Raw genomic sequence first — 23727 nt, 5'->3', positions numbered from 1 at the left:
GAAGAGCGCCTCATCTTCCGCCTAGGAACCCTCCAACCACAAGGGATGAACTCGGATTTCACCAGTTTCCTCATTTCCCCTCCCCCCACCTTGTCTCAGTCAAATCCATCGAATTCAGCACCGCCTTCCTAACTTGCAATCTTCTTCCCGACCTCTCCGCCCCCACCCCAGTCTGACCTATCACCCTCACCTTGACCTCTTTCCACCTATCACATTTCCGACTCCCCTCCCCCAAGTCCCTCCTCCCTACCTTTTATCTTAGCCTGCTGGACAAACTTTCCTCATTCCTGAAGAAGGGCTTATGCCCGAAACGTCGATTCTCCTGTTCCCTGAATGCTGCCTGACCTGCTGCGCTTTTCCAGCAACACATTTTCAGCTCTTTTAGATAGTACACACTCCCGCTCCTGAACGTTGGTGGTGGAGGGACTGCTTCAGTGTCTGAGGAATCGCGAATAGTTTTAAACATTGTACAATCACTAACGAACATCTCCACTTCTGACCATATATTGATTAAACATCTTTCACAGGAGCATAAATCTGACCCCAGGCTACACAGGGAGATCCTCGGGCAGGTGACCAAACATTTGGGCAAGAGTTAGCTTTAAGCAGTGCCTTAAAAGAGAGAAGTAGAATGAGAGTGATCGAGAAGTGGAGAGGGTTAGAGTGACCTTGTGGTCCAGGCACCCGAAGGCACAGCCACCTATGGTGGAGTGAAGGAGGGGGCAATGGGGTTGTGTAGGACAACAGCACTAGAAAAATACAGAATGGCTGCATGGGCAAGATTGATTGAAGTAGAGAGAGGATAGGTCATTAAAGAATGGATGATAATTTTGAGTTCTATAAAAACAAACACACCAATTAGTGTTGGAATTTGGAATATATTTCACACCGTTTCCCTCCATCCCCCAAACCAAACACTCATTTGTCACATACTTCATCAGGGAAAGTGTCCAAGGGCATAGTAAGATCCTGGAATCAAAGGTATTCTGTAAACATTCCAAATTAATTTCCCACCAAAACAAAATGCACTTTTAAATTAATGACATCGCTCTGACTGCTGAATTTTGCAACAAAAATGTTTTTATTGAAAATAAAAGTATTTGAATCACGGCCATTTGTCAAGGTATGCACAATTTATATATACACATTGTTCCAGGCTTCTCTGTAAGGGGTGGGGAGATTGATTGATGAAGTGAGAAGTGGGCATTTCTGTAAGAACATAGCAAACTGTCTCTACACCGAAAGGTAACGAAACACGCTCATAGAAGCAGAAGCAGTTAGATTTGAACAACAACAGGAGTTGAAGTCTTTAACAGCTTAGTCTCCATCCATCAAATTGCTCACAACAGTTTAACTGTCAAATTTAATTGAAGGAAGTGTACAAAATGATTGTACATTAGAACCAAATTATTACTTTTTGTTTCAACCACTGTCTTTGTTTTATGGTCTTGATGCAGGAGAAGATTATCAACATGATGACTTTCTGTGAAAGAGAGCGGTTTTTCATATTTACATGATGTGTTCAATGTCATAGAATTGTAAATAGACATTAGGAAGAACACAGCATGCCAGGCAGCATCAGGAGGTGGAGGAGTTGACATTTCGGGTGTAAACCTTTGCAGAAAAAAATAATTTGGCCTTTCATTCCTCTGCTGGCCTTTGGCAAGCATCATCAACATCATCCACTGCTCACATTCTCCCCATTGCCCTGGATCAATCCCCAACTAACCTGCTGCCTCACTCACTCCCTTATAGCCCTGTATCAAGCAGGAACGATGACCAGGGGACTGCCGGTAATATATCTGGGCAGTGGCTGAACCCGAGACACTACACGTGTTGTGTCTTCCACCCTCCCCCCCCTCACCCCCCACCCCCTCCTCTAACCAAAAATAGGACTCTGGTTTGTTAAGGTAAGGATTTTCTATTTCTTTATCGGTGAATGGTTAAAAATTTACTTTTTATGGTTTATCTATTAATTGGTTTTTAGAAAAAGACTATAGCAGAGAGGTATCAGAAAGTATTTTAACTCAAACCTATATAAAGTAATAAAGTAATTAACTAAGCAGAGATGGCTGGGCAGGTGATGTGCTGTAGCTGTATGATGTGGGAGCTGGCTGATCCCATTGTGAATGGCAGTGACCACATCTGCAGCAAGTGTTGGTTGCTGGAAGAACTCCGGCTCAGAGTTGATGATCTGGAATCTGAGCTTCAAACACTGCGGCGCATCCAGGAGGGGGACACTTTGTTTCAGAGGCAGTCACACCTGGGAGATTAAGTAATTCACATTCAGTTAGTGATCAGGGACATCAGAGTGTGACTGTGAGTGAGGCAGGCAGGGGAACTTGAGTTCAGGAGTGCAGGAGCCTCAGCCCTTGACCTTGTCCAACAGGTATGAGATTCTTGCACCCTGTACGGATGAGGAAAAGGGCTCTGGACAGGATGAGCCAGCTGACCACGGCACCATGGTGCAGAAGGCCATTCAAGAGGGGGGAGCTAAAAGACAAGTAGTTGTTATAGGGGATTCTATAATTAGGGGGACAGATAGTATCCTATGCAAGCCGGATCGGGAATCTCGCATGGTGTGTTGCCTGCCCGGTGCCAGGGTGCAGGACATCTCCAACCGGCTTGAAAGAATATTGGAGCGGGAGGGGGAGGATCCAGTTGTTGTGGTCCACGTTGGGACTAACAACAGAGGCAAAGCTAGGGTGGAGGACCTGTTTGGGGATTATCAAGCACTAGGAAGGAAATTGAAGTACAGGTCCTCAAGGGTCATAATCTCCGGATTACTGCCCGAGCCACGTGCCAATTGGCATATGGATAAGAAAATTAGGGAAGTAAACATGTGGCTAAGGGATCGGTGTGGGAAAGAGGGATTCCATTTCATGGGGCATTGGCATCAGTTTTGGAACAGGGGGGATCTGTACCTTTGGGACGGTCTCCACCTGAACTGATCTGGTACCAATGTTCTAGCGAAGAGGATAAATAGGGTGGTCAGTAGGACTTTAAACTTCTGAGTTGGGGGGAAGGGAAAGTGAAAACGACAGGGAGTATGGAGTTAAATGGAAAGATAAGCAGGAGGATAGCATGTATGCAGGTGGATTTAACCTTGAGGCATATTAGGAATGCAACAAAAAGGAAGGATAACTTAGGATATCTTATGACTTCCAATATCTCTAATGATAAGAATGTTAGCATTAAGGTACTTTACTTGAATGCTCGTAGCATTCGTAACAAAGTAGATGAACTAACGGCACAGATCATCGTGAATGATTATGATGTGGTAGACATCACAGAGACATGGTTGCAGTTAAACTGGCAGTTAAACATCCAAGAATTTACAACTTATCGAAAAGACAGGGAGGTGGGCAGAGGGGGCGGGGTGGCCTTGTGAGTTAAGAACAAAATTAAATCTATGGCACTGAATAACATAGGGTCAGATGATGTGGAGTCTGTGTGGGTGGAATTGAGGAACCACAAAGGCAAAAAAACCATAATGAGAGTTATGTACAGACCTCCTAACAGTGGTCAGGACCAGAGGCGCAACATGTACCGGGAAATAGAAAAGGCCTGTCAGAAAGGCAAGGTCACGGTGATCACGGACTTCAATATGCAGGTGGACTGGGTAAATAATGTTGCCAGTGGATCCAAAGAAAGGCAATTCTTGGAATGCTTACAGGATGGCTTTTTGGAATAGCTTGTCATGGAGCCCACAAGGGAGCAGGCTATTTTGGACCTAGAACCAGACTTTGTAAAAGATCTTAAAGTAAGGGAACATTTAGGAAGCAGCGATCATAATATGGTAGAGTTCAGTCTGCAGTTTGAAAGAAAGAAGGCAAAATCGGATGTAATGGTGTTACAGTTAAATAAAGATAATTATGAGGGCATGAGAGAGGAATTGACGAAAATCGAATGGAAGCAGAGCCTAGCAGGGAAGACAGTAGAGCAAAAATGGCAGGAGTTTGTGGGTATAATTGAGGACATGGTACAGAGGTTCATCCCCAAGAAAAGAAAGATTATCCGGGGAGGGATTAGGCAGCCATGGCTGACAAAGGAAGTCAGGAAATGTATTAAAGAAAAAGAGAGATCCTATAAAGTGGCCAAGAGCACTGGGAAATCAGAAGATTGGGAAGGCTACAAAAACAAACAGAGGATAACAAAGAGAGAAATAAGGAAGGAGAGGATCAAATATGAAGGTAGGCTAGCCAGTAATATAAGAAATGATAGTAAAAGTTTCTTTCAATACATAAGAAACAAACTACAGGCAAAAGTAGACATAGGGCCACTTCAAACTGATGCTGGAAGGCTAGTGATGGGAGATAAGGAAATAGCTGGAGAACTTATTAAGTACTTTGCGTCAGTCTTCACAGTGGAAGACATGAGTAATATCCCAACAATTAAAGAGAGTCAGGGGGCTGAGTTGAGTATGGTTGCCATTACAAAAGAGATAGTGCTAGAAAAGCTAAAAGGTCTTAAAATTGACAAATCTCCTGGCCCCGATGGGCTACATCCTAGAGTTCTGAGGGAGGTGGCTGAGGAAATAGCAGCCGTGTTGGTTGAGATCTTTCAGAAGTCACTGGAGTCAGGGAAAGTCCCGGATGATTGGAAGACCACTGTTGTAACCCCATTGTTCAAGAAAGGATCAAGACAAAAGATGGAAAATTATAGGCCAATTAGCCTAACCTCGGTTGTTGGTAAAATTCTAGAATCCATCATTAAGGATGAGGTTTCTAAATTCTTGGAAGAGCAGGGTCGGATTAGAACAAGTCAACATGGATTTAGTAAGGGGAGGTCGTGCCTGACAAACCTATTAGAATTCTTTGAAGAGGTGACAAGTAGGTTAGACCAGGGAAACCCAGTCGATGTGGTCTATCTAGACTTCTAAAAGGCCTTTGATAAGGTGCCACACGGGAGGCTGCTGAGTAAGGTGAGGGCCCATGGTGTTCAAGGTGAGCTACTGGCATGGATTGAGGATTGGCTGTCTGACAGAAGACGTTGGGATAAGAGGTTCTTTTTCGGAATGGCAGTTGGTGACAAGTGGTGTCCCACAGGATTCAGTGTTGTGGCCGCAGCGGTTCACGTTATATATTAATGATCTGGATGAAGGGACTGGGGGCATTCTAGCGAAGTTTGCCGATGATACGAAGTTAGGTGGACAGGCAGGTAGTACTGAGGAAGTGGGGAGGCTGCAGAAGGATCTAGACAGTTTGGGAGAGTGGTCCAGGAAATAACTGATGAAGTTCAATGTGAGCAAATGCGAGGTCTTGCACTTTGGAAAAAAGAATACAAGCATGGACTACTTTCTAAACAATGAGAAAATTCATAAAGCCAAAGTACAAAGGGATCTGGGAGTGCTAGTCGAGGATCCTCTAAAGGTAAACATGCAGGTTGAACCCGTGATTAAGAAAGCGAATGCAATGTTGTCATTTATCTCAAGAGGGTTCGAATATAAAAGCAGCGATGTGCTACTGAGACTTTATAAAGCTCTGGTTAGGCCCCATTTGGAGTACTGTGTCCAGCTTTAGGCCCCACACCTCAGGAGGGACATACTGGCACTGGAGCATGTCCAGCGGAGATTCACACGGATGATCCCTGGAATGGTAGGTCTAACATACGAGAAACGGCTGAGGATCCTGGGATTGTACTCATTGGAGTTTGGAAGGTTAAGGGGAGATCTAATAGAAACTTACAAGATAATACATGGCTTGGAAAGGGTGGACGCTAAGAAATTGTTTCCGTTAGGCGGGGAGACTAGGACCCGTGGGCACAGCCTTAAAATTAGAGGGGGTCAATTCAGAACAGAAATGCGGAGACATTTCTTCAGCCAGAGAGTGGTGGGCCTGTGGAATTCATTGCCGCAGAGTGCAGTGGAGGCCGGGACGCTAAATGTCTTCAAGGCAGAGATTGATAAATTCTTGCTGTCACAAGGAATTAAGGGCTACGGGGAGAATGTGGGTAAGTGGAGTTGAAATGCCCATCAACCATGATTAAATGGCGGAGTGGACTCGATGGGTCGAATGGCCTTACTTCCACTCCTTTGTCTTCTGGTCTTACAGACTAATCCCACTGCCAACCTCCTGCATATAGCTCTGCATCAATCCCTAGATAAACATGGCGTTTGTAGCCAGATGGATGAATTTCCTTGCACAAATATAAATCAAAGGAAATGATATAATGGCAAATGCAGGAACAATAGGCAGACTTTTCCAGACCTACCCAGAGCTTTTAGAATGGGAGAAAGAGGGGCGTAATTATGAGAGAGGCAATAATTCAGTTTCCCGATAGTGATTTAAAGTTTTACTGCTAAATTCTCAAAACCTTGCAGGAGGGCTAACATTCAATAACCTGTCTTGTGTCTTTCGTATTGATCGTTATGCCAGCCCATGAGAATTATTCTCAGGTGTGCATTTTGTTTTAGCTAAAACAAGGAATACCTTCTGTTCACAAGCCTGTTGTATGAGACATGTACCTGGCAGGATAGATTTCTTTCTATGAGCTCCTTGTCAGTCTCCAATCTAACTCAGTCCTGAATACATTTGATAACCCAGCTCCCTGGGAAAGAGAACATAGCTGCCATCAGCAAGACTTAATGAGCAGGAGAAGGCAAGCTTTAAAGACAGGAGTATCGCAGGCTGATTTTTGGAGTAGTCTTTCTCAAGAGAAGCAGAATTTGGTTTCACCATCCAGAGGGAGATTGCAAAGAATCTGGAAAAAGTTCCCAGAGGCTTCACGGAATGTGGATACACACCCCACAGCCGTTCAGGAATTTGCTCACCACAACCTTCTCAAGGGCAATTATGGATAGGTAATAATTGTTGGCTGAGCGACACACACCCACATTCCAGGACAGAATTTTAAATTTTTTCAGTTTTTCAAATCACACGTAAAGCAGTTGGCTCTGAAAGATTTATTAACAGGGGAAATGGCTGCATAACCTGATAGCATTTTGCTGTTGGCTGGTTGATAAACCTGAACTGCTATCTCAAACCTCATGAATTTTGAAACATTATACCTGCATCACTCCTGATTTACAGTGATCTAATCTTGTTCTGTGTAAATATCAATGGAGAATGAGGCAATCCACGGATGCGTGTAGAAGTCTCCACATGCTACATTGAAAACTTACTGCAAAGGCAGATACTCCCAGTTGGTACTGAAACATATTGTTCTAGGAAACTGACCCAAAAACAACTCCTTGTGGCTACCTCTGCAAATTTTATTTTCCCCATTTACAGAAATTTCAATCCCACTAACTACCATTAATATGGATTTGAATTTGGATATGAACGCATATCCGCACAACAATAGCATGAACCACTAATCCTGTGACATAGTCAAAGGCCATGTCACCCTCAATCCTCCTCTGCAATTCAGTAAGGTCATGGTTCATCTTTGACATCAACTCCTGCCCTTAGAATTTATATAGATGGCTCGGGATGAAGGGTCAGAAGGGATGGTTGTGAAATTCATTAATTACACAAAGATAGTAGGAAAGTAAATTGTAAAGAGGATAAAAGGAGCCTCCAAAAGGTTGGAGACAGGTTAAGAGAGTGGATAAAAATAAACTGCCAGATGTGCAAAAATGTGAAGTTGTCCACTTTGGCATGAAACAGAAAAAGCTACATAGCATAAACATGGAGAAATATAGCAAAAGCCTGAGACACAATAAATCTAAGTATCCTGGTAAACCAAAGCTTAATTTTAGTACGCAGGTTCATTGAATTATAAGAATGTCAAATAGAATATTATCATTCCTTACAAGGGACGTGGAGTACATAGGGTGTAAGAACTGGGAGCAGGAGTAGGTATTTCAGCCCCTTAAGCCTACTCCACCATCTTATTAGATCATAGCTGATCTCACCTCAGCTTCAACTCCACTTACTCACCCATTCTCCATTACCCTTCAACCTATTACTAATAAAGACCAGTCTATCTCCTCCTTAAATTTACTCAATGTCCCAGACTCCCCTGTACTTTGGTGTAGTGATTTCCATAGATTCACAACCCTTTGAAAGAAATAATTTCAGCCCATCTCTGTTTTAAATCTGCTACCTTTTATCATAAAACTATGACCTCTTATTCTAGATTGCCCCAAATGAGGAAACATCCATTGTACATCTATTTGGTCTTATACACCTTAATGGGATCTCTCATTCTTCTAAATTACAGAGAGTATCGGCCCAAACTACTCAATCTCTCATTGTAAGACAAACCTCTCACCTACAGAATCAATCTAGTGGACCACCTCCAAACAGCCTCCAATGCAACTACATCACACCTCAAGTAGGGGAACCAAAGTTATTCAAAATATTCTAGGTGTGGACTCACTGATGCTTTGTACAGTTGTAGCAACACTTCTTTACTTTCACATTGTATTCCTTTAGCAATAATTGCCAAAATTCCATTTGTCTTCCTTATTACCTGCTCTTCCTGCATACTCATGTTCTGTGATTCATGCACAATGGCACCCAGCTCCCTCTGCAGTGAAGCACTCTAAAGTTTCTCTCCATTTAGATAATAATTTGTCTTTCTATTCCTCTGACCAAGATGCATAACTTCACACTTATTCACATTAAACCATACCTGCGAAAGTTTGGCCTACTCAGCTAATCTGCACAAATCCATTTGTAAATTCCTTATTTCTTCATTGTAACTTGATTTCACACGTTTTTTATTCATCTGTATATTTAACAAAAGTACCTCCATCTCCGCACTCAAGTCATTGATATAGAGCCGGAGGACTGAGCCCTATGGCACTCCTCCAGTTACATCTTGCCAATCAAAAAAAGATCCATTTATCCTGACTCTCTGCTTTTTGTTGGCTAGCCAATCGTATTTCCAAGCAAATAAATTACCTCTAACCCCATGTGATCTTACCTTGTGCATTAACGTTTTGCCCAGCACTTTATCAAATGCCTTTTGCAAGTCTGGAAATACTGCAACTACAGAATCTCCAGTATCCACCTTGCTGCTAACATCTTCAAAGAGCTCTAGAAAATTAGTCAAACATGATTTACCCATCATCATTCTATGCTGACTCGATGGATTGCGTTTTGACTTTCCAAATGTTATGTTATTACTTTCTTGATAATAGAATCTAACAGTTCCCATGGTAAACTAACTGGTATATACTTGTTTCTGCCTCCTTTGTTGAATAAGGGTGTTATAATAGCATTTTCCCAATCAACTGGAACCTCCCTCACATCCAGGAAATTTTGGAATATTATAACTAATGGAGCCACCATCTCTGCTGCGACTTTCTGTAAGACCCTAGGATGTCAGCAATCAGACTGTGGGAACTTCGTCCTTCAATCGCAATAGTGTGCTTGATACTTTTTCGCTAGTGATGACGATTGTTCTGCATAACTTACACATTAACTGTTATTATTGAGATGCTATTAGTATCCTCCATGGTGAAAACTGAGGCAAAACATTGATTTAGTGTCTGTCATTTCTGTGTTTCTCCACTATTAATTCCCCCATCCCCAACAGTCACTTTAGCTAGTTTCTTCCCTTTTATACACTTATGGAAGCTTTTTCTATTTATGTTTATGTTTTGTGCTAATTTTCTTTCATAATTCATCTTTGATCTTTTTATTATTTTTGTAACACTTTGTTGATCTTTCAACGTTTCCCAATCTTCCAGCCTTCCACTTGCCTTCGCAATATGATATGCCTTAGTTTTTTCTCTTTATGTTATCCTTAACTTCCCTGTTTAGTCATTTGATTTCTTTTTCGCCATCTTAAACTTTCTTCCTTTCTGGAATATATTTTGGTTGGGAGCAATTCAGTATCTCATTGAGCATCTGCCACTGCTTATCACCTATTCTACCTTTTAGCCTTCCTGCCCAATCCAGTTGGACCAAGTTGGTCCTCTTGCCTATGCAACTATGTTTGTTTATGATTCGGAGATGCCGGTGTTGGACTGGGGTGTACAAAGTTAAAAATCACACAACACCAGGTTATAATCCAACAGGTTTAATTGGAAGCACATTAGCTTTCGGAGCGACGCTCCTTCATCAGGTGATTAAGGAGCGTCGCTCCGAAAGCTAGTGTGCTTTCAATTAAACCTGTTGGACTATAACCTGGTGTTGTGTGGTTTTTAACTATGTTTGTTTAATTCTAGAACACTAGTGTGGGGGCAGTTTCTAACCTTCCAATCTAACTTGAAATTCTAGCCTGCTATGATTACTCTTACCAGAGAATCCTTTACTATGAGATAATTAATTAATCCCACTTCATTACACAATGCGAAATCCAGAAGAACCTGCTTCTAGTTGGTTCCACAACATATAACTCCAAGAAACAATCACTAATATATTCAATTAACTCTCCCTCCTGGCTACCCTTGCCAATTTAATTAATCCAGTCTATATGCATATTAAAATGACTCATGGTTATTGCTGTACCTTTGTTACAAGCCCCCAGTATTATGTGGCTTAAACTGTGCCCCACTGTGAGATTACTGTTTGGTGACCTAGAGATTACTCCCACCGAGGACTTCTATCTCTCACTTTTTCTTATTTCTACCCAGACTATGACTTGTTCTCCAGTGCCAATATCCATTTCCACTGTAGCACTGAATGCTCCTTTACTAACAAAGCTATACCACCTCCTTTTCCTTCCGCTGTATCCTCTGAAGCACCGAGTACCTTTGAATATTTAGTTTGCAATCTGATCTTCCTGCAACCATGTCTCAGTAGTCATTACCAAATTATACTCATTTGTACCAACCCCTAGTTCTGTATTTGATCAAAATCATCATAATTGAAGAAGGAGAAAAGACAAGTCAAAGGAGAGAGGTTTGATGAGTTCAAGCTTGACCCAGTGCTGGTGACCTTAGCACAAACAGCTATTTTGCTTTCCCCTTTTTTTCGTCTTCACGGCTCAGTATTTTGTTGTCCATTTGTCTGTCTTGCTTGTTCCCTTTTCTCTGCCATCTCACCCAATCATATCATTCTTTTCTTGCCTTCTTCCAACACTACTTTTGAATTCCCACCTCTTCCCTATGCTCTCTTCCTTTTCTTCCCCACTCCTCCCCTCCTCCTCTCTTCACCTTGCCTTCCCACCGTTTAATCTTCTCTGCACTTTTTCATTTTCTTTCCTTTTCTCTGTTCGATTTGGAGTCATGAAGGCATAGAGATGTGCAGCACGGAAACAGACCCTTTGGTCCAACTCCGCCCATGCCGACAAGATATCCTAATCTAATCTAGTCCCATTTGGCAGCACTTACCCCATATCCCTCTTAATGCTTCCTATTCATATACCCATCCAGATGCCTTTTAAATGTTGTAATTGTACCAGCCTCCATCTCTTCCTCTGGCAACTAATTCCATACACGTACCACCCTCTGTGTGAAAATGTTGCCCCTTAGGTCCCTTTAAAATTTTTCCCCCTCACCCCTAAACCTATGCCCTCTAGTTCTGGACTCACTCACCCCAGGGAAAAGACCTTTTCTATTTATCCTACCCACACCCCTCATGATTTTATAAATCTCTATATGGTCACCCCTTAGCCTCCGGCACTCCAGGGAAAACAGCCCTACCCTATTCAGCCTCTCCCAATAGCTCAAATCCTCCAACCCTGGCAACAAATCTTTTCTGAACCCTTTCAAGTTTCACAACATCCTTCTGATAGGAGGGAGACCAGAATTGCACGCAATATTCCAAAAGTAGCCTGACCAATGTCCTGTATAGCTGCAACATGACCTCCCAAGTTCTATACTCAATACTCTGACCAATAAAGGAAAGCATACCAAACACCTTCTTCACTATCCTATCTACCTGTAACTCTACTTTCAAGGAATTATGAACCTGCGCTCCAAGGTCTCTCCCCAGGATCTTCCCATTAAATGTACAAGTTCTACTCTGATTTGCTTTTCCAAAATGCAACACCTCACATTTATCTAAATTAAACTCCATCTGCCACTCTTCAGCCCACTGGCCCATCTGATCAAGATCATATTGTACTCTGAGGTAACCTTCTTCACTGTCCACTACACCTCCAATTTTGGTGTCACTCTGCAAACCTACTAACTATACCTCCTACCTTCACATTCAAATCATTTGGTGTGGACGTGTTGGGCCAACTGGCCTGTTTCCATACTGTAGGGATTCTATGAAATTCTATATAAATGACGAAAAGCAGTGGACCCAGCACTGATCCTTGTGGCACATCACTACTTCCTCTATCTTTATTTTTTCTTTATTCATTCATGGGATGAGGGCATTGCCAGCTGGGCAGCATTTATTGCCCATTCCTAATTACCCAGAGGGCTGTTAAGAGTCAACCACATTGCTCTGGGTCTGCAGTCATATGTAGGCCCAACCAGGTAAGGATTGCAGTTTCCTTCCCTAAAGGACGTTGGTGAATCAGATGGGTTTTTCCAACAATTAGCAATGATTTCATGGGCATCATTAGACTGTTTTATCAGATACTTACTGAATTCAAATTCATCCATTGGCCGTGGAGGAATCTGAACCTGGGTCCCCAGAACATTATCTGGGTCTCTGGGTTAACAGTCCAGCGATAATACCACTTGACCATCACCTCTCCTGAGTCTCCACTTCCCTCCCTCCTGTCTCTACTTTCTCAGCTCCTACTTTGTCCTCCTCTCTGTTTCTCTGTCTTCTATTTTTCTTCAATTGGTAAGATTCCTTCAGTAGAACTCTATCTAACTTTTAAAGGAGCTAATACAACTTTGAATGCATATTGGCACTGCCCTATTGCACCATACTCACAGATAACTCAGACGCGTCTCTCCAAAACATCCACTAATCCTTTAGTGTCATACCACTTTAAAAAAACTCACCTCCCACTGAAATGTGGAATCATCACATCATTACACCCTTTTAATTCTAACTCCCCCATATTTTAATCTAGGATTTGATTTTTTTGACAGGGGAAACAAATTGCTGCAATCAACTTTATTAACTCCCTTCATGGTCTTGAAAACTTCAATGAGATCACCTTGAAGTCTATCCTTTTCCAATAAAAACATGCCCAGCTTCCAATATAAACCCAAACCAACTACAGGATTGCAAAATCTCCAAACGCCTGTCGCATTTCACAGCTCGGCACAGCCAAGCATAACAGTTTTATCCAAGATACTCCTCCCTTATGTATCATTCCCCAAAATACTTGGTTTTAAATGCTGAGCCCATCAAATGGAGTAAAACGTCTGCCAGATTTTCCTTCAGAATTTGAGCTCCATTTGTTCAAGCCTTTTTATAGATTGAATTGCAGATGATCCTCAGTTTCATGAAACTGCAGGTTAATTTAGTGGCTGGACATGAGAGACATGACTTCTCAAGTATAACAACTGCTTTAAAATCAGTCATTCTCAGGATCTGGACATCTCTGGCAAGCCCAACATTTATTGCCCATCCCCAATTGCCCTTGAGAAGGCCCTTACAGAGTTCTCTTCTTGAACCACTGCTGGTTGATGAGTTAACAGTCAGCCACTTACTGGCTTAGAGCCTTCGGTTGAGTAGGGTTGGCAGATTCCTTTCCCTAAAGGATGTGAGTGAATCAGCCAGAATTTCTTCACAATCGGGCAGCTGCATTTCGAAAACAAAATCGGAAATTGCTGAAAAAACTCAGCAGGTCTGGCAGCATCTGTGGAGAGAAAGCACAGTTAACACTCCTGGACCCGAATTTCTGAATTTGTTTCTGGTTTTCAGTTCTTTGAATTTTTTTGTTTAGATGCATTTCAGTATTACTGACAGCAATCATCTTGAAAATTCAAATGTTAGCAGATCAAATAGAGGTCACAATCACAGTATCCCACCGTGTTGTTTGCCCTCATGGCCATGTGACTGATTCATTGAGATAGATACTGAAAACTCCAGCACTCCAAATGTTCCAGAAAAAAAGAAAATCAATGTTTGCAGAAATGGTTTCTTGGCACGGCTGTGATTAGTTTTGCATTCCAACCCCTTCAAAAACATAATTTCTTCTCTGATTAGATGAGGGATTATTTGTGTATATTCCCAATCAGCCAGAAATGACCGGTGGCTGAAGATTTTGGCTAGATTCCCAAGAGTTGGAATTTGCCAAGCCTCAGTTACTGATATCACTGCTGAGGTAACCATCAGTAGGTTATTCTAGTGAAAGCTTAAAAGCAGATGCTGCATGGGTGCTGCGTTAATAAGACACACCTGTTTGATAGGCTGGAGTTGGCATGCAGTTTTGGTTCAAATTGCTGATGACTAGAACCTGACCTTTGGAGAAAGTAAGGACTGCAGATGCTGGAGATCAGAGTCAAGAGTGTGGTGCTAGAAAAGCACATCAGGTCAGGCAGCATCTGAGGAGAAGGCGAATCGATGTTTTGGGCAAACGCCCTTCATCAGGAATGCTCCTGCTCCTCAGAACCTGACCTTTCCTGCATTGCTTGAGCCAGCCATGTGATGGGTTAATATTCGGTACTGAATGGACAATATTTCTGCAAGGCGAAAGTGAGGACTGCAGATGCTGGAGATCAGAGTCAAGATTAGTGGTGCTGGCAGCATCCGAGAAGCAGGAAAATCAAGTTTTGGGCAAAAGTCCTTCATCATGAATGCCTGATGAAGGGCTTTTGCCTGAAACATCAATTTTCCTGCTCCTCGGATGCTGCCTCACCTGCTGTGCTTTTCCAACACCACTAATCTTGACAATATTTCTGCAGCTGCTTGGGAGCTGCTTGTTCACAGCCACGCCCAATGACGGTATAGCATATGCTAGTGACACACAGCGACGGGTCCCAGGATGGCCCAAGGACTGAGGGAGAAGGTTCACATATTCTCCGATATAATTCAGAAGGTCCTGGTGAAGGAGGGATATCCTGGACCCACAGTTAGGAAGGACCCTCCCTCAGCCTTGCATCCTTTTCCCCTTCAGAAGCTGATGCTGAATGTGGGCAGTACCTTCACTGCTGCTCAAGACCCCACCTTGACCTCCTTCGAGACTATTCAGCACCTGACCGAGTGTGGAAAATTAACCTCAGGCCCTTAAAATTAAACCTTCCCATCAAACATTTTCTTGAAGAAGTCTAACCCAGTAAAGAATAGACTAAGCCTTGTGCAAGGCAAGAGTTTTGGGGTTCGTCCCTCAAAAATGGACAAAATTGCGAAATACCATGTCAATATTCCAGGTTTCTGAATTGGAATTTAGTTTAATACTTGTTCATGGGATGTGTGACAGAATTTTTTGTCTGTCCCTAATTGCTGTGGAAAGGGTGATGGTGAGTTGCTATGGAGGGAGTTTGACTTGGTACCATTGAATGAACTGCAAGTCAGGATGATGATTAGCCTGAAGGGCAAATTGCAGGTGGTGGGTAGAACATAGAACAGTGCAGCACAGTACCGGCCCTTCAGCCCTCGATGTTGTGCCGACCTCTTATCCTACTCTAAGATCAAACTAACCCAAATACCCCACATTTTACTATCATCGATATGCCTATGCAAGAGTCACTTCAATGTCCCTAATTATCTGACTCTAAAACCAACACTGGCAGTGCATTCCACACACCCACCACTCTGTGTAAAGAACCTATCTCTGACACCTCCCCTAAACCTTCCTTCAAATGGCTTAAAATTATGTTCCCTCCTGATAGACGTTTCTGCACTGGGAAGAAAGTCTCTGACTATTCACTCTATCTATGTCTCTCAACATCTTGTACACATCTATCAAGTCACCTATCATCCTTCTTCGCTCCAATGAGAAAAGCCCTAGCTCCCTCAACTTTGCTTCATAAGACATGCCCTCCAGTCAAGGCAGAATCCTGGTGAATCTCCTCTGCACCCTCTCTAAAGCTTCCACATCCTTCCTATAATGAGGACCCAGAACTGAACACAATATTCCAAGTGTGGTCTATCTAGGGCTTTATAGAGCTGCAGCATAACCTTGCAGCTGTTAATTTCAATCCCCCTGCTAATGAAAGGCAACACACCGAAAACTTCTTGACAACCCTATCAACTTGGGTGGCAATTTTGAGGGATTTATGGACATGGACCACAAGATCCCTTTATTCCTCCACACTGCCAAGAATCCTGCCTTTAACCCTGTATTCTGCATTCAAATTCCACCTTCCTAAAGGAATCACTTCACACTTTGCCAGGTTGAACTCCATCTGCCTCTTATCAGCCCAACTCTGCATCATGTCAATGTCCCATTGCAACCTACAACAGTTCTCCACACTGTCCACAACTCCATCAACCTTCGTGTCATCAGCAAACTTACCCACCCTTCCACTTCCTCATCCAAGTCATTTATAAAAATCGCAAAGAGCAGAGGTCCCAGAACCGATCCCTGCAGAACACCACGGGTCACCGAGCTTCAGCTGAATACCTTCCAGCTCTGGCTTCTATGGGCCAACCAATTCTGTATCCAGATTTCTCTGTATCCCATGTCTTCTTACTTTCTAAATGAGTCTACCATGGGGAAACTTAACAAATGCCTTGCTAAAATCCATGTACACCATATCCACTGCTCTACTTTCATCAATGTGTTTTGTCACATCCTCAAATAATTTAATAAGGCTCGTGAGGCATCACCTGCTCCTCACAAAATCATGTTGACTATCTCTGATCAAACAATAATTTTCCAAGTATTCATAAATCCTGTCTCTCAGAAACCTCTCCAATAATTTGCCCACCACAGATATAAGGCTGACTGGTTTGTAATTCCCTGGATTATCCCGATTTCCTTTCTTGAACAAGGGAATAACATTTGCCTCCAATCATCTGGCACTACTCCAATGGGCAGTGAAGACACAAAGATCATCACCAAAGGCGCAGCAATCTCTTCCCTTGCTTCTTGTAGCAACCTAGAGTATATCCCGTCTGGATCAGGGAACTGTATGTTTTTCAAAAACCTTTATGTTTTTCAAAATTTTCAGCACATCCTCCTTCTTAACATCAACCTGTTCGAGCTGTTTTATGCTGTCCTCAGAAACGTCAAGGTCCCTCTCAGTAGTGAATACTGAAGCAAAGTATTCATGAAGGACCATGGTGTTCACATGAGTTTCTTATCCTTCTCCTTTTCAGTGGTAGAAATTGTGAGTTTGGATGGTGCTATCTCAGGAGCCTTGGTGACTTGCTGCAGTGCATCTTATAGATAGTATGCACTGCTGTTGCTGTGAAAGTACTGAATGTTTATGGATGTGCTGCCAATCAAGTTAGCTGTTTTGTCTGGAATGGGATCAACCATCGAATGTTGTTGGAGTTGCAGTCATCTGGGCAAGTGGGGAGTATTTTATCACTTGGTAAAAACAATGACTGCAGATACTGGAAACCAGATTCTGGATTAGTGGTGCTGGAAGAGCACAGCAGTTCAGGCAGCATCCGAGGAGCAGTAAAATCGACATTTCGGGCAAAAGCCTTTCATCAGGAATAAAGGCAGAGAGCCTGAAGGGTGGAGAGATAAGCTAGAGGAGGGTGGGGTGGGGAGAAAGTAGCATAGAGTACAATAGGTGAGTGGGGGAGGGGATGAAGGTGATAGGTCTAAGAGGAGGGTGGAGTGGATAGGTGGTAAAGAAGATAGGTAGGACAAGTCATGAGCTGGAAGTTTGGAACTAGGGTGAGGTGGGGGAAGGGGAAACGAGGAAACTGTTGAAGTCCACATTGATGCCCTGCGGTTGAAGTGTTCCGAGGCGGAAGATGAGGCGTTCTTCCTCCAGGCGTCTGGTGGTGAGGGAGCAACGTTGAAGGAGGCCCAGGACCTCCATGGCCTCGGCAGAGTGGGAGGGGGAGTTGAAATGTTGGGCCACAGGATGGTCTGGTTGATTGGTGTGGGTGTCCCGGAGATGTTCCCTAAAGCGCTCTGCGAGGAGGCGTCCAGTCTCCCCAATGTAGAGGAGACTGCATCTGGAGCAATGGATACAATAAATGATATTGGTGGATGTGCAGGTAAAACTTTGATGGATGTGGAAGGCTCCTTTAGGGCCTTGGATGGAGGTGAGGGAGGAGGTGTGGGCGCAGATTTTGCAATTCCTGTGGTGGCAGGGGAAGGCGCCAGGATGGGAGGGTGGGTTGTAGGGGGGCGTGGACCTGACCAGGTAGTCACGGAGGGAACGGTCTTTGAGGAAGGTGGAAAGGGGTGGGGAGGGAAATATATCCCTGGTGGTGGGGTCTTTTTGGAGGTGGCGGAAATGTCGGCGGATGATTTGGTTTATGTGAAGGTTGGTAGGGTGGAAGGTGAGCACCAGGGGTGTTCTGTCCTTGTTACAGTTAGAGGGGTGGGGACTGAGGGCGGAGATGCGGGATGTGGACAAGATGCGTTGGAGGGCATCTTTAACCATGTGAGAAGGAAAATTACGGTCTCTAAAGAAGGAGACCATCTGGTGTGTTTTGTGGTGGAACTGTTCCTCCTGGGAGCAGATACGGCGGAGGAATTGGGAATATGGGATGGCATTTTTGCAAGAGGTAGGGTGGGAAGAGGTGTAATCCAGGTAGCTGTGGGAGTCGATGGGTTTGTAAAAAATGTCAGTGTCAAGTCGGTCGTCATTAATGGAGATGGAGAGGTCCAGGAAGGGGAGGGAGGTGTCAGAGATGGTCCAGGTAAATTTAAGGTCAGGGTGGAATGTGTTGGTGAAGTTGATGAATTGCTCAACCTCCTTGCAGTCATCAATGTAGCGGAGGAAGAGGTGGGGAGTGGTGCCAGTGTAATTACAGAAGATCGACTGTTCTACGTAGCCAACAAAGAGACAGGCATAGCTGGGGCCCATACGTGTGCCCATGGCTACCCCTTTGGTCTGGAGGAAGTGGGAGGATTCGAAGGAGAAATTGTTAAGGGTGAGGACCAGTTCGGCCAAACGAATGAGAGTGTCGGTGGAAGGGTACTGTTGGGGACGTCGGGAGAGGAAAAAACGGAGGGCTTGGAGGCCCTGGTCATGGCAGATGGAGGTGTAGAGGGATTGGATATCCATGGTGAAGATGAGGCATTGGGGACCGGGGAAATGGAAGTCTTGGAGGAGGTGGAGGGCGTGGGTGGTGTCTTGAATGTATGTGGGGAGTTCCTGGTCTAGGGGGGATAGGACATTGTCGAGGTAGGTAGAAATGAGTTCAGTGGGCCAGGAGCATGCTGAGACAATGGGTCGGCCAGGGTGGTCAGGCTTGTGGCTCTTGGGAAGGAAGTAGAACCTGGCTGTGCGGGGTTCCCGGACTATGAGGTTGGAAGCTGTGGGTGGGAGATCTCCTGAGGTGATGAGGTTCTGTATGGTCTGGGAGATGATGGTTTGGTGATGGGGGGTGGGGTCATGGTCGAGGGGGCGGTAGGAAGAGGTGTCCTCGAGTTGGTGTTTGGCTTCAGTGGTATAGAGGTCAGTGCGCCAGACTACCACTGCGCCCTCTTTATCTGCTGGCTTGATGGTGAGGTCGGGATTGGAGCAGAGGCATTGGAGGGCTGCGCGTTGTGAGGGTGAGAGGTTAGATTGGGGGAGGGAGGTAGACAGGTTGAGGCGGTTAATGTCCCGGCGGCAGTTGGAAATGAAGAGGTCGAGGCAGGTAATAGGCCAGCGCGGGTTGTCCAGGTGGATGCAGTGTGTTGGAGGTGGGCGAAGGGGTCCTCGGAAGGTGGGCGGGAGTCCTGATTGTGAAAGTAAGCTCGGAGGCAGAGGTGGCGGAAGAAGTGTTCGACGTCACGACATGTATTAAATTCATTGATGCGTGAACGGAGGGGGGTGGAGGTGAGTCCTTTGCTGAGGACTGATCGTTCGTCCTCAGTGATATAGAGGTCTGGAGGGATGGTGAAAACTTGGCAGGGCTGGGAGCTGGGATCTGGTGTGGTTGTGGAGCTGGTAACTGGAGTGGGTGTGATGGTGGGGGGAATGGGGGTGGAGTCATGAGCAGGGGTGGTGTTCCCCTCAGGGTTCTGGGGGGCCGGGAATGGTGACAGTGGGATCTGTGGGGGGCGTGTCAGCAGAATGCAGGTGAGTGGCGTTGGTGGGGGCGGAAGTAGTGGCAGACATGGCACTGAAGTCACTGAGCGTGTGACATCAGCGATGATGTGAGGGGCAGAAGTGATGTCACGTGTGATGCATGAGGAATTGTGAGGGGCGGAAGTGGCTGTGGGAGTGGCCATGATGGGCAGAAGTGACATCATCAATCTCTCCTCTACATTGGGGAGACTGGACACCTCCTAACAGAGCGCTTTAGGGAACATCTTCAGGACACCCACACCAATCAACCACAACATCCTGTGGCCCAACATTTCAACTCCCCCTCCCACTCTGTCGAGCACATGGAGGTCCTGGGCCTCCTTCACCACCACTCCCTCACCACCAGACGCCCGGAGGAAGAACGCCTCATCTTCCGCCTCGGAACACTTCAACCGCAGGGCATCAATGTGGACTTCAACAGTTTCCTTGTTTCCCCTTCCCCCCACCTCACCCTAGTTCCAAACTTCCAGCTCAGCACTGTCCCCATGACTTGTCCTACCTGCCTATCTTCTTTTCCACCTATCCACTCCACCCTCCTCTTAGACCTATCACCTTCATCCCCACCCCCACTCACCTATTGTACTCTATGCTACTTTCTCCCCACTCCCACCCTCCTCTAGCTTATCTCTCCACCCTTCAGGCTCTCTGCCATTATTCCTGATGAAGGTTTTTTGCCCGAAACATTGATTTTACTGCTCCTTGGATGCTGCCTGAACTGCTCTTCCAGCACCACTAATCCAGTATTTTATCACAGTCCTGACAATTTACAGAGAAGGGGGGTGGGGGAAGAGAGAGTGAGAGGAGATCAGTTCTTCCCCAGATCAGGAGCAGTTTCTCTGTTCTCTTCGGTCAAAACTCACTGTAAACCAGAACAAAATCAAATCATCTTCCCTGCAATATTTATTGTAAGCTGTGACTTTTAACTGATAAACTAGAATAAACTAGTTTGCCAACCAGTGGATGCATCCAGAGAAAAATGACTAAAGCAATGTGCTGACCAGCACAAACGTCATAAGGATTATCTCAGGAACAGAGTACCTTAGATCAAAGACTACTGAACTGTCATTCTATGTGTTTCCACTCTTCCCATAACCTACTTAATCCTGTCTGTTTTTCTGTCTGTCTGAGAGAGTGTAAGGAAGAGTTTACAAGGGATTAGAGTTTTAATTAATAGTCTTGCATATTAATGGTTTATAACTGGTTTACCTGCAGCTATAGTCTTATAATATAAAATACTCCATTTTCAGTATGGAAACCTGGTTCATGCTTTATAGCAAACTGGGTAAATTGGAGAACTTTTACATACCTTATAAAACCATTAACTTTTCAACAGCTCCAGGCTTGATTCCAGCCTGCTGCCCCAATGAGTTAGAACACTGTTCAGAAACATTATGGCCCAGGTCTGGGGCAGGTGGGACTTGAACCAGGGCTCAGGGCCCTGGATGTTACCGCTGTGCTACAAGATCCCAAATACTATTTGGTATGCTGTGTTTCATGGTCTTAGTTTCTCACCCATCAAATGCAAATAAGGCTGAAAATTATTTATTTGAACTAATTTGCTTACTTTTTAAAACTCTGAAATGCCCCCCTCCCCTCCCAAAAGCCATCACATACAATCTATGGCTTTCCTTTAGCTTTGATGAATTTGTTGGGGGTTCAGAGGGAGAACAAGAGAGTGAAGGGGCTCTTTTCAGTTCAGTTCCACTGTTTGACACTGAGACATGCGCATTATTGAAAACACGTGAACTCATTACCTCATAGGAGATTCCTTGGAGTGGTTCCAGATCCCTATTTATACAACATCAATTCCACAAACATCCAGACTCTGATGACCCACAGAGTGAGAGGGAGTTGCTGAAATGTGTGGTCTTCTTGAAGCTAAAGGTTACCACAACATTAGCCTACTGAATTTAAAACTGTTCACCCCTAAAGCAGAGTCACACCGATCGTGGTGAAGGATAAGCTCTGAAAGCTGAATCATGTTCTATGGTTTGGATCATAAGTTGTCACAGCAACTTTCGTCATTATCAATCAGACTGAGTGCTGCACCGGGAGGAAGCTGACCGACCATTTGCACAGGAACTCAAACCACGCAGAGAAATTGAGGCACCAAAATGCTTTTGGCCACAAGCCAGATTTGCTCAATAAAGAGTGCAAAGTAACTGCCAACAGGAGTACTCCATTTCCACCCTAAACATAGCTAAGAGAGCAGTTTGTTGTAAACGCAGCATTGTAGACAGCACGGAATCACAGAATTGTTCAGTGAAGCGGGAGACCATGTGGCCCATCGTTTCTGCCCTTGCTCTCTCAGCATTCTAACTTAGTGTCACTCTCCTACCTTTCCCCTATAATCCTGCACATTGTTTCTATTTAAAGCATCATCCAATGCCATTTTGAATGTCTCATTTGAACCTGCCTCTACCGCATTTCGAGGCAGCGTTTTAAAAGTCCTGTCTAACTGTGTGAAGCAAGATTTTTTCTGTCGGCTTGCAAAACACTTTCAAACTGTGCCCTCTGAGTCTCAATCTGTAGAGTTGGAACAGACTCTCCACAACACAGACTGTCCGGACTCCGTACATCTATCAAATCTCCTCTTGGCCATCCTCCATCTCCAAGGAATACAGCCCCGACTCCTCTTATTTTTCAGTTCCTGTGCTGATCATAGCAACAGTCAGTCAGCCCCTTTGACTGTTTTGTATTCATTTAGGTCACAGCTAATCTTTACCTTGAAGCCATTTACACACCTTTGTTCCTTGTTGCTTGGTAGTCTTGCCGAAGTAAAATCTACTGATCCCAGTCTTAAAAGTTCCAGTTGATGCTGACAATCACAGCCTTTATACGGGGAAAGAATTCAGAATTTCCACTATGCTCAGTATGAATAAGTGCTTCCTGTCTTCACTCCTCAACAGCCTGACTTTAATTTTAAAATTATACTCTCTCTCTCTGATTCCCTGACCACAAGTAACAGCATTTGTGATCCCTTCAAACATTTGAAACACTTCAAGTAGAACCTAAAATAAAAGCAAAATACTGTGGATTCTTGAAATCAGAAATAAAAACAGAAAATGAAGGAGAAGCTCAGCAATTGTGGAGAGAAACTGAGTTAATGATTCACACCATTTCTAACACCTGAGTGATAAAGCATTCACTATATTTCTCTCTCTCCTCAGATGCTGCCAAAGCTGCTGAGGTCTCCAGAATTTTCTGTTTGTCCCATTAATTAGATCATCCAATTTGCTCATGTCTTTACAAGTCACAGCTTACCTAACGTCTCCTCTTTATTGAACCCTTTAAACCCTGATATCATTCTGGTGAGCCGGTGCAGTTCTCGCTCTTAAACTGATATCTGCTCCTGTAGTAGATGTGTTCAGACTGACCCACCCTGAAGGCTTCCTGCCTCTATTCATGATGAAGGACTTTTGCCTGAAACATCGATTTTCCTGCTCCTCTGATGCTGCCTGACCTGCTGTGCTTTTTCAACACCGCTCTGATCTAAACTCTGGTTTCCAGCATCTGCAGCCCTCACTTTTGCCATGTTCAGACTGATACTCTGGATGGGGTCTGACCAAAACTCTGGATAACTGAAGCATCACTAACTCACTTTTGTCATTGAGGTAAAGATTACCATCTCATGAGCTTTCAGTCTTATGGACAAAAAGAGGATGTGGTAGCTGCAGGAACTATTTCTCCAGTTTTCATTTTCACTTTGAATGCCTTCAAGAACACTAAAGTTGTGCTTGGCAAACCTCTTTGAGGAAAGAACAGAAACGATGTGGTGTCCATAGACTTTAGGAAAGAAAACATTTTTACAAAGT

The 23727-nt window shown here is 44.2% G+C and overlaps 2 protein-coding genes across 20 annotated transcripts in view; one reads left to right on the top strand and one right to left on the bottom strand.

Annotated features, from left to right (window-relative positions):
- Positions 1-23727, bottom strand: part of LOC122556092 (uncharacterized) — a 68104-nt gene that overhangs the window by 3571 nt on the left and 40806 nt on the right. For 3 of the 9 annotated variants that reach the window (XR_015759151.1, XR_015759143.1, XR_015759144.1), the window contains one exon: positions 13466-13614. The exons of 4 other annotated variants lie outside the window; for them this stretch is intronic. The gene's annotated coding sequence lies outside the window, so the exon portion shown is untranslated. Of the gene's footprint in view, positions 1-13465; positions 13615-21666; positions 21990-22656; positions 22709-23727 lie in introns of those variants that run through there. 2 more of the 9 variants (XR_015759153.1, XR_015759154.1) reach the window with 2 other exon arrangements.
- The window catches only part of lpp (LIM domain containing preferred translocation partner in lipoma), a 396217-nt gene that overhangs the window by 351447 nt on the left and 21043 nt on the right, over positions 1-23727 (top strand). The gene's annotated exons all lie outside the window — the stretch shown is intronic.

The sequence above is a fragment of the Chiloscyllium plagiosum genome, unplaced genomic scaffold, assembly GCF_037043375.1.
Source record: "Chiloscyllium plagiosum isolate Xiang-an unplaced genomic scaffold, Cpla_swu_hap1 HiC_scaffold_13, whole genome shotgun sequence".
Lineage (NCBI taxonomy): Eukaryota > Metazoa > Chordata > Chondrichthyes > Orectolobiformes > Hemiscylliidae > Chiloscyllium > Chiloscyllium plagiosum.
The sequence above is the reverse complement of the archived record's forward strand: the minus strand, read 5'-3'. Positions and strand labels throughout refer to the sequence as shown.